The sequence below is a fragment of the Budorcas taxicolor genome, chromosome 25 (assembly GCF_023091745.1).
Source record: "Budorcas taxicolor isolate Tak-1 chromosome 25, Takin1.1, whole genome shotgun sequence".
NCBI classification, from domain to species: domain Eukaryota; kingdom Metazoa; phylum Chordata; class Mammalia; order Artiodactyla; family Bovidae; genus Budorcas; species Budorcas taxicolor.
The window spans coordinates 28,454,088-28,464,900 of record NC_068934.1 but is presented as its reverse complement, the minus strand read 5'-3'; positions in this window follow the sequence as shown (position 1 = coordinate 28,464,900).

Genomic DNA, 10,813 nt, shown 5'->3' with positions numbered 1-10,813 from the left:
ACCAGAAAACTGACTGGATCACATCTGCTATCACATGGGTCATCTTGTTGACTTTGAGTTTCAAAGTGATTTGATGGGCTGTTTGTGGAGAACCCTTAATGTCAGTTATTTCCATGACAGGCTTCAGAGAAGGACCTTCCAGTCTCTCATCTGGAAGGTTAGGATTCTTTTTCTTGTGCTGTGGGGGAGGAATGGGAAAAAGGGTTGGATGTCTCTGGACTCACGAGTCTGTGCTCGTGGTCATGCCACACTCTTCTTTGGGTGAGGTGGTTCTGCCCTCAAGGGGGCCTGTATCTCCTAGTCTAGGGACTATGCTATTTTCTCTGGATTGCAAACCTCCAGATTTCTGCTAGTGTGTTGGGGCAGGTTCCCAGTGGCATGAAATGGAGAAAAGAATCTAAGGATCTGACTGCTGCTCAAGCAGCTTTTAAGCCATTTTCTTTTACGTCGCCTGCCACCTCCCCCTTTAACTAATGAGCCCTGCATATTCCTGCCAATGCGGTGGTGCGAATTGTGTTGGTGCTCAGCCTTCCTCGCATTAGGCTTGGGATTTGGAGCTCTCAGTTCAGCTGAATCTAGTTTCCAGCTTCTAAAATTTGTTGATTTTTGCCTCATTTTTGTTTGTTTGTTTTTTACATTCTAGCATGGTCCTATTGCACTAACCATGCTAGAATGTAAAAAACAAACAAAAATCCATTTGCTGTTGTTTTTGTGGGGTTACTGGAGGATACAGAATTAGATGCACGTGTTCAGTCTTCCAACTTCATCCAGAAGTCTGCGTCCCACTCTTCTCAACTAAAAAAAAAAAAAAAAAAAAAAACCCTGATATTTTGATTCCTATCTGAATTAGACACCATGTAATCACGGAACAAAACCCTCTATAGTTATCTTAATAGATAGAATGTAACATGAAGAATTGTTAATCAGGTGTAAAGAACTGTTAACACGGTGACTGAAAAAGTTAATAGAGGAAACTCAGCTATTAAGGAGATAGAAATTGCAGGAAGCAGCTACTAACTGTTAGGCCTGGAGGAACAAAGAGAAGAAGCTGGAGTTTTTAAAACATAGAAGAGACTCACAGACTTAGAGAAAAAACTTATGGTGGCCAGGGGGAAGGAGAAGGGGAAGGGATAGTTAGGGAGTTTGGGATGGACATGTACACACCGCTATATTAAAAATGGATAACCAACAAGGGTCTACTGTAGAGCACAGGGAACTCTGCTCAATGTTCTGTGGCAGTCGGGATGGGAAGGGAGTTGGGGGGAGAATGGATACACGTGTATGTATGGCTGAGTCCCTTCACTGTGCACCAGAAACTACCACAACATTGTTTGCAGCTGTACTACAATATAAAAGTTAAAAACAAACAACCAAACCTACAAACATAGTGAAAGGGGGCTCACGGAGCTGAAAGTCAGACCTCTGAGGAGGAACACATCTCGGCCGGGGTTGGCACCTCCGAGGGGGCATGCTGAGGCCGGCTGTGACTGTTGGAAAGCTGGGCTCAACTGCTTCAGGACTGGAGGCTGCCCTGGGGTGAGAAGAAGCACAGCGAAACTGACGGGCAGAGGAAGCTAACAGGAAGTGGACAGAAATGAGCACGTGTCCCCTTCTCCTTCAGCCTTGCAGCCTCCCTCATGGCCTTACTGTAGGAGCCTAAAAGAGGTCTAAGGCTTCCCTGGTGGCTCAGTCATTATAGCATCCTCCTGCCAATGAAGGAGGCATGGGTTTGATCCCTGAGTTGGGAAGATCCCCTGGAGGAGGGCATGGCAACCCACTCCAGTATTCTTGCCTTGAAAATCCCATGGAGAGGAGCCTAGTGGGCTACAGTCCATGGGGCTGCAAAAGAGTCAGACACAACTTAGCAACTAAACAACAACAAAAGAGTCCAGCTTGCAAAAGACAGGTGTGAGGTGTGGTGTGCGGCGTCCAGTCCCAGCAAGCTGAGGGACAGCCGCTTACTAACTAGTATAGTCTATTCTTTCGGGTACTTGAATGCCTGTGTATCCTGCTGAGCCTATTGTGAGCTTTCATTACAACAAAATCCACATTGTGTCTCCATCTTCTCACAAAACCATTCTTATTCTCTCCCCAAATGAGAAGACGCCAAGTCCAAACAGCAGTTGTATTGACACGTGGGAGATGGTTTCACTATCTATTCTGAGCTATATTAATTGCTGATCAAATTCAGCCACAGTTCCACCCAAATACTCTGTTTCTAAACAATGTCTTTTGATCCCAGTATTCCTCCTTTTTCTCAGTTGGTTCAGAATTTGGGGTGGGAAGAGAGGGGTATTATGTACTGACCTTCTTCCCCACTAATGGGTGTGCTTATTGTTGACACAATTACCAGCTTCTGTGCCAATTTACATTCATTCCCAAGAGCAATGTAAGTGAGTTTCAACTGTTTAACAGCATCCACTCATTACTGTCAGACTTAAATTTTGCCAATTTATAAATGAGAAATTGTATCCCATTATTGTTTAATTTACATTTTCCTTAATGGGGAGGCTGAACATGTTTTTCCCATTTGCTTTTTGGACTCAGGTTTCCACTCATATTTTTTGCCCAATTGTCTAATTTTTTCTTCTTAATGAATTGCAAGAATTCATAAATTTTTTTGGTAAAATGTATATGAAACATATATACATATGGCTGATCCATGTTGACTATGAGGAGACACCCTACATCCAAGGGCAGAGAAGCCCCAGCAAGATGGTAGGTGCTAGAGTGGCGGCTGCGTGGTGCTGGAGTGACTTTGAGGAGATACCTCACGTCCAAGGGTAAAGGAGAAGCCCCAGCAAGATGGTAGGAGGGGCGAAATCACATTTAGAATCAAACCCCATACCCACCAGAAACACTCAAACATACCTGTGGCCACCAGGACCCAGAGAGTGAGACAGAACTGTGTCTGAGTGTCTCCTGAGGAGGGACGGGTCAGCAGTGGACTGTTGCAGGGGCAGGGGCCGGGTGCAGCAGACTTGGGTATGGCACAAACCCTCTTGGAGGAGGTCGCCATTATCTGTGCCATAGAGCCACTGGAACTTACACAGGACTGGGAAACAGACTCTCGAAGGGCACAGACAGAACCTTGTGTGCACCAGGACCCAGGAGAAAGGAGCAGTGACCCAAGAGACTGACCCAGACTTGCTGGTGCAAGACCCAGGAGTTGTGGGTCAGTGGTGGCCCACTGCAGGGTTGGGGGCACTGAGTGTAGCCGTGCGTGCATGGGACCTTTTGTAGGAGGTTGCCATTTTCTTCATTACCTCCACCATAGTTTGGCCTCAGGTCAAATACCAGGGAGGGAACACAGCCCTGTCCTTCAACAGAAAATTGGATTAACGATTTACTGAGCATGACCCTGCTCATCAGAACAAGACCCAATTTCCCTCTCAGTCAGTCTCTCCCATCAGGAAGCTTCCATAATCCTCTTATCCTTCTCCACCAGAGGGCACACAGACTGAAAACCACAATCACAGAACACTAACCAGTCTGATTACATGGACTACAGCCTTGTCTAACTCAATGAAACTATGAGCCATCCCTAGCTCTAACTATCTAGGGCCACCCAAGATGGACTGGTCATGGTGGAGAGTTCTGACAAAACATGGTCCACTGGAAGGGAATGGCAAGCCACTTCAGCATTCTTGCCTTGAGAACCCCATGAACGGTATGAAAAGGCAAAAAAACAGGACACTGAAAGATGAACTCCCCAGGTTGGTAGGTGCCCAATATGCTACTGGATATCAGCAGAGAAATAACTCCAGAAAGAATGAAGAGATGGAGCCAAAACCAAAACAGAAGATGGCATGAGTAAACATTGACATTTTAGGAATCAGCGAACTAAAATGGACTGGAATGTGTGAATTTAACTCAGATGACCATTATATCTGCTACTGTGGTCAAGAATCCCTTAGAAGAAATGAAGTAGCCTTCACAGTCAACAAAAGAGTCCAAAATGCAGTACTTGAATGTAATCTCAAAAACAACAGAATGATCTTTTTTCGTTTCCAAGGCAAACCATTCAATATCACAGTAATCCAAGTCTATGCCCCAACCAGTAATGCTGAAGAAACTGAAATTGAACAGTTCTATGAAGATCTACAAGACCTTCTAGAACTAATACCCAGAAAAGATATACTTTTCATTATAGGGGACTGGAGTGCAAAAGTAGGAAGCCAAGAAATACCTGAGGTAACAGGCAAATTTGGCCTTGGAGTACAGAATGAAGCAGGGCAAAGCCTAATAGAGTTTTGCCAAGAGAATACATTGGTCATAACAAACACCCTCTTCCAACAACACAAGAGAAGACTACACATGGACATCTCCAGATGGTCAATATTGAAGTCAGATTGATTATATTCTTTGCAGCCAACGATGAAGAAGCTCTATAGAGTCAGCAAAAACAAGACCAGAAGCTGACTGTGGCCCAGATCATGAACTCCTTATTGCCAAATTTAGACTTAAATTGAAAGTAGGGAAAACCACTAGACCATTCAGGTATGCCCTAAATCAAATCCCTTACGATTATACAGTGGAAGTGACAAATAGATTCAAGGGATTAGATCTGATAGACAGAGTGCCTGAAGAACTATGGATCGAGGTTTCTGACATTATACAAAAGGCAATGATCAAGACCATCCCCAAGGAAAAGAAATGCAAAAAGGCAAAACGGTTGTCTGAGGAGGCCTTACAAATAGCTATGAAAACAAGAGAAGAGAAGAGAAAGACAAAGGAGAAAAAGAGAGATACACCCATTTGAATGCAGAGTTCCAAAGAATAGCAAGGAGAGATAAGAAAGCCTTCCTCAGTGATCAATGCAAAGAAATAGAAGAAAACAATAGATCAGGAAACACTAGAGATCTCTTCAAGAAAGTGAGAGATACCAAGGGAATGGACGGAGGTTTGTGACATTGTACAGGAGACAGGGAGCAAGACCATCCCCAGGAAAAAGAAAAGCCAAAAAGCAAAATGGCTGTCTGAGGAGGCCTTACAAATAGCTGTGAAAAGAAAAGAAGTGAAAAGCAAAGGAGAAAAGGAAAGATATACCCATTTGAATGCAGAGTTCCAAAGAATAAAAAAGAGAGATAAGAAAGCCTTTCTCAGTGATCAGTGCAAAGAAATCGAGGAAAAAATAAAATGGGAAAGACTAGGGATCTCTTCAAGAAAATTAGAGATACCAAGGGAACATTTCATGCAAAGATGGGCACAATAAAGGACAGAAATGGTATGGACCTAACAGAAGCAGAAGATGTTAAGAAGAGGTGGCAAGAATACATAGAACTGTACAAAAAAGATCTTCATGACCCAGATAATCACGATGCTGTGATCACTCACCTAGAGCCAGACGTCCTTGAAAATGAAGTCAAGTGGGCCTTAGGAAGCATCACTACAAACAAAGCTAGTGGAGGTGATGGAATTCCAGTTGAGCTATTTCAAATCCTAAAAGATGATGCTGTGAAAGTGCTGCACTCAATATGCCAGCAAGTTTGGAAAACTCAGCAGTGGCCACAGGACTGGAAAAGGTCAATTTTCATTCCAATCCCAAAAAAGGCAATGCCAAAGAATGTTCAAACTACCACACAATTGCACTCATCTCACACCCTAGCAAAATAATGCTCAAAATTCTCCAAGCCAGCCTTGAAGAGTATGTGAACCATAAACTTCCAATTGTTCAAGCTGGATTTAGAAAAAGCAGGGGAACCAGAGATCAAATTGCCAACATCTGTTGGATCATCAAAAAAGCAAGAGAGTTCCAGAAAATCATCTACTTCTGCTTTATGGACTATGCCAAAGCCTTGGACAGTGTGGATTACAACAAACTGTGGAAAATTCTTAAAGAGATGGGAATACCAGACCACCTGACCTGCCTCCTGAGAAATCTGTATGCAGGTCAAGAAGCAACAGTTAGAACTGGACATGGAACAACAGACTGGTTCCAAATTGGGAAAGGAGTACATCAAGGCTGTATATTATCACCCTGCTTATTTAACTTATATGCAGAGTACATCATATAAAATGCTGGGCTGGATGAAGCGCAAGCTGGAATCACAATTGCTGGGAGAAATATCAATCACCTCAGATATGCAGATGACACCACCCTTATGGCAGGAAGTAAAGAAGAACTAAAGAGCCTCTTGATGAAAGTGAAAGAGGAAAGTGAAAAAGTTGGCTTAAACCTCAACATTCTGAAACCTATGATCATGGCATCTGGTCCCATCACTTCATGGCAAACAGATGAGGAAACAGTGGAAACAGTGAGAGACTTTATTTTTCTGGGCTCCAAAATCACTGCGGATGGTGATTGCAGCCATGAAATTAAAAGATGCTTGCTCCTCGGGAGGAAAATTATGACCAACCTAGACAGCATATTAAAAAGCAGAGACATTACTTTGTCAACAAAGGTCTGTCTAGTCAAGGCTATGGTTTTTCCAGTAGTCATGTATGGATGTGAGAGTTGGACTATAAAGAAAGCTGAGAACCGAAGAATTGATGGCTTTGAAGTGTGGTGTAGGAGAAGACTCTTGAGAGTCCCTTGGACTGCAAGGAGATCCAACCAGTCCATCCTAAAGGAGATCAGTCCTGGGTATTCACTGGAGGGACAGTTGTTGAAGCTGAAACTCCAGTACTTCGGCCACCTCATGTGAAGAGTTGACTCATTTAAAAAGACCCTGATGCTGGGGAAGATTGAGAGTGGAAGAGAAGGGGACAACAGAGGATGAGATCGTTGGATGACATCATTGACTCAGTGGACATGGATTTGGGTAAGCTCCAGGAGTTGGTGATGGATAGGGAGGCCTGTTGTGCTGTAGTTCATAGGTTGCAAAGAGTCAGACACAGCCGAGTGACTGAACTGACTGATATGAAGGATAGAAATTAGAATAGAGGGTCTGCTGTTGTTGTTCAGTCGCTAGGTCATGTCTAACCCTGTGACCTCTGCAGCACACCAGGCTTCCCTGTCCCTCATCATCTCCTGGAGTTTGCTCAAACTCAGCTCCATTGTGTCTGTGATGCCATCCAACCATCTCATCCTCTGTCACCCTCTTCTCTTCCTGCCCTCAGTCCTTCCCAACATTAGACTCTTTTCCAATGAGTTGGCTTTTCATATCAGGGGCCAAAGGATGGAGCTTCAGTGTCAGCATCCGTCCTTCCAATGAATATCCAGGGTTCATTTCCTTTAGGATTGACTGGTTTGATCTCTTGCTGTCCAAGGGACTCTCATGCGTCTTCTCCAGCACCACAATTCAAAAGCATCAATTATTCCATGCTCAGTCTTCTTTACGGTCCAACTCTCACATCTGTACATGATTACAGAAAAACCATAGCTTTGAATAGGAGATAATATTAAAAAATACTCTCATGTTTCCCTCACCCAGCTTCATTAAATTGTTGTATTGGTTTTCATTCATGGTCTTAATTTGCTTCAGATTAAAGAAAGCAGAGAAACACAGCGGACACTCTGTATCCATGGAGGCTGCTGCAACCAATCCCCCATGGCTCCCAAAGGATGACTATACACTCTTGAGATCCCTTTGGTTCCCTTCTCTGTTCTTACTCTTCTCTGATCCTTCCACAGTCATCTCTATCATGGATTTAGTGTTTACCATTCTCATGCACAGCTTTTATACTGAGTGGGAGTTATATTCTGGATACTAATCTTTTGTTAATTTTATGCATTTTGAATTGCAAATATCTCCTCTCGTTCTGCGCTGTTTTTTTCACTTTGCTTATGGTGTTTTTTTGATATTCGAAAGTTTTAAATTTCAATGTGATCATATTTATCAGCAGTTTCCTTTATGGTTTGTGCTTTTTGTGTCATATTTTTAAAAAATCCTTTCTCTTCTCTCTCCTGTACTCTTTTTTGGTGGATGTTTGGTTTCATTTCCTTGATGAATGTCTGTGGTTCCTGGAGAAAAGACAAAATTATGATTATGTATGTCTTTCATCCTCTACAATGTTAATAGTTCCAGTGACTCCCAAATGGTAGGTGGGGAAGGCCAGATTGGTGGACAGTCGCTTGTTGTCTTTCTCTGTAGATTGGGCTGCAGCTGCTGTTCTCTTTAGTCACTATCTTAGGTTCTTTCCTCTCTTTCTGTTTTTTTTTTTTTTTCATATCTATATTTCTCCTTCCCATTCTTTTACACAGTACTCAAAAGTTTAGAAGAACATCAGTTGCAGCTGCTAAAAATAAAGGGGATTTACCATAAACAGTAAATGCTAGAGAGGGTGTGGAGAGAAGGGAACCCTCCTACACTGTTGAAGGGAATGTGAAGTGGTACAGCCACTATGAAGGGCAGTATGGAGGCTCCTTAAAACATAGAGCTACCATATGACCCTGGACTCCCACTCCTGAGCAGGTATCTGGAGAAAAACATGGTCCCAAAGGACACATGCGCCCCAGTGTTCACTGCAGCACTGTTTACAATAGCCAAGATGTGGAAGCAACTTAAACGTCTATTGACAGAGGAATGGATAAAGAAGATATGGTACATATATACAAGGAAATATTACTCAGACATTAGAAGGAATAAAATAATGCCATTTGCAGCAACATGGTGGACCTAGAGACTGTCATATTGAGTGAAGTGAGTCAGACAGAGGAGGAGAAATATCCTATAACATCCCTTATATGCAGACTCTAAACAGAAGTGATACAAATGAACTTATTTACAAAACAGAAATAGACTCAAAGAATGAATTGACGGTGGCCAGGGGGAAGGATGGGGGAAAGGATAGTTAGGGAGTTTGGGTGTTGGGATGGACGTGTACACACTGCAGTATTCAAAATGGATAACTAACAAAAATACCTACTGTAAAGCACAGGGAATTCTTCTCACTGTTATGTGAAAGCCTGGATGGAAGGGGAGTTTGAGGGAGAATGAATACATGTAAATATGTGGCTGAGTCCTTTTGCTGTCGACCTGAAACTATCACAACACTGTTAATCAGCTATAAAGTGAAAGTCACTACGTTGTGTCCAGCTCTTTGTGACCCTGTGGACTATACAGTCCATGGAATTCTGGACTGTATACTGGAGTGGGCAGTCGTTCCCTTCTCCAGGGGATCTTCCCAATCTGGGGATCAAACCCAGGTCTCCCGCACTCCAGGTGGATTCTTTACCAGCTGAGCCACCAAGGAAGCCCTAATCAGCTATACCTCAATATAAAATAAAAGTTTAAAATGGAATAAAAAAGTCAAGGGGATTAATTGGCTCAAACAAGTAGAAAGTCTTTGAACTTCAGCTTTGATTCAGCAGGTCATTGACGTAACACCATCAGTAAAAGGACAGATACTGTGTCTTTCTACCTTTTTGCCCTACTTCCTACCAGGTCAGTTTTATTCTAAACTTGTTTTCCCTCTCAAGCGCATGACATTTTTAATGCCTAATTTAGGATTTCTTGAACTTGACACTAGTGACACTTGGGTTGTCTAATTTGGGGATGTGGGGGTCTGTCTTGAACATTGTAGGATGGTAAGAAGTATGTGGAGAGAGGAGCCTGGTGGGCTACAGTCCATGGGGTCACAAAGGGTCAGACAGGACTGAGCGACTAACTCTAACACTAACAAGAAGCATTCTGGGCTCTACCCATTAGGTACAAACAGCAGAAATCCTCCCCACCCTGAGCTGTGACAACCAAAAGTCTCCAGACATTGTCCGATGTCTCCTGGGGCGAAAGCACCCCTGGTTGAGAGTTTCTTGCCTAATTAGATAGGCTTAAATCGCATCACATGTCTGGTCTTGGAATAATGAGAGTCGCCTGAAGGGATGAAGGTGCTACTTGGCTTAAGCGGATCTGGATTTATTTCTAGAGAAGGCTCAGCCTTTGGTCTGTGTTGACAACAGGCAGACACTGAAAAGAAGATCTAGGTGAGAGCAGAAAGGAGGATGGTGGAGACGATGCTGAACAGTTAAACGGCTCCCCCAAACAATCTGATATGAAGCCCAAAGTGACAGCTGAGCAACCTTTGCTACTCTTTCCCACTTTAATATTCAATTGTCAATTAAAGGTAAGCCTTCACCATTAGCTCTTCCACTGTAATAGAAAGAGAGGGAAGATGGATGTGTTAGGTAGGTAAAATAGGGAAAAGGAGTCCAAAATGGCGGTGGCGAAAAGACAAGGGAGGGAAAAGCCCGCAAAAATAGAACAAAAAAAGGTCCGAGGACCGGAGTGAGGACCTCAGGTAAAACCAACAACACTCCTGGCTGGCCCAATTTACATAGGACAGGCCCAGGAAGAGAGAAACATATAAATAGAGGAGCCAAAGCCAGCTCGCTCTCTCTCTCTCCCATGCGCTGGGGCGCTCTTCTCCTCATGTCTTTGGATCGACGTGCCCTCACGCCTCGAAGATGGATTTTCCTGCTATCTTCTAAATAAAATAGAGCTGTAACACTGAGCTGTAACACTGATTTGTCTAAGAGCTGTAACATGGTCCATTCGAGACCTGAGAGCTATAACACGGTCTATCCAAGACCTGAGAGCTGTGACACGCTGACGGGGCTTTAATGTCCATCACTCCAAATCTTTGTTGTGACGAGACAAAGAACCGAGGAACATATACTCACGTGACAGATGGATAGAGAAACTGGTGCATACATACAATGGAATATTATTCAGCCTCAGGATTTTCAGAAGGAAATTTGCAACAGCATGGGTAAATCTGGAGGACATTATGCAAAGGGAAATAAGGCAATCACAGAAGGAAAAATACTACATGATTCCACTGGTATGAGGTATTAATAAATAAACTTACGGAGCAGAGAATGCAATAGTCATTGCCAGGGGCTGGGAGAAGGGGATAAACCAGAAGTTGT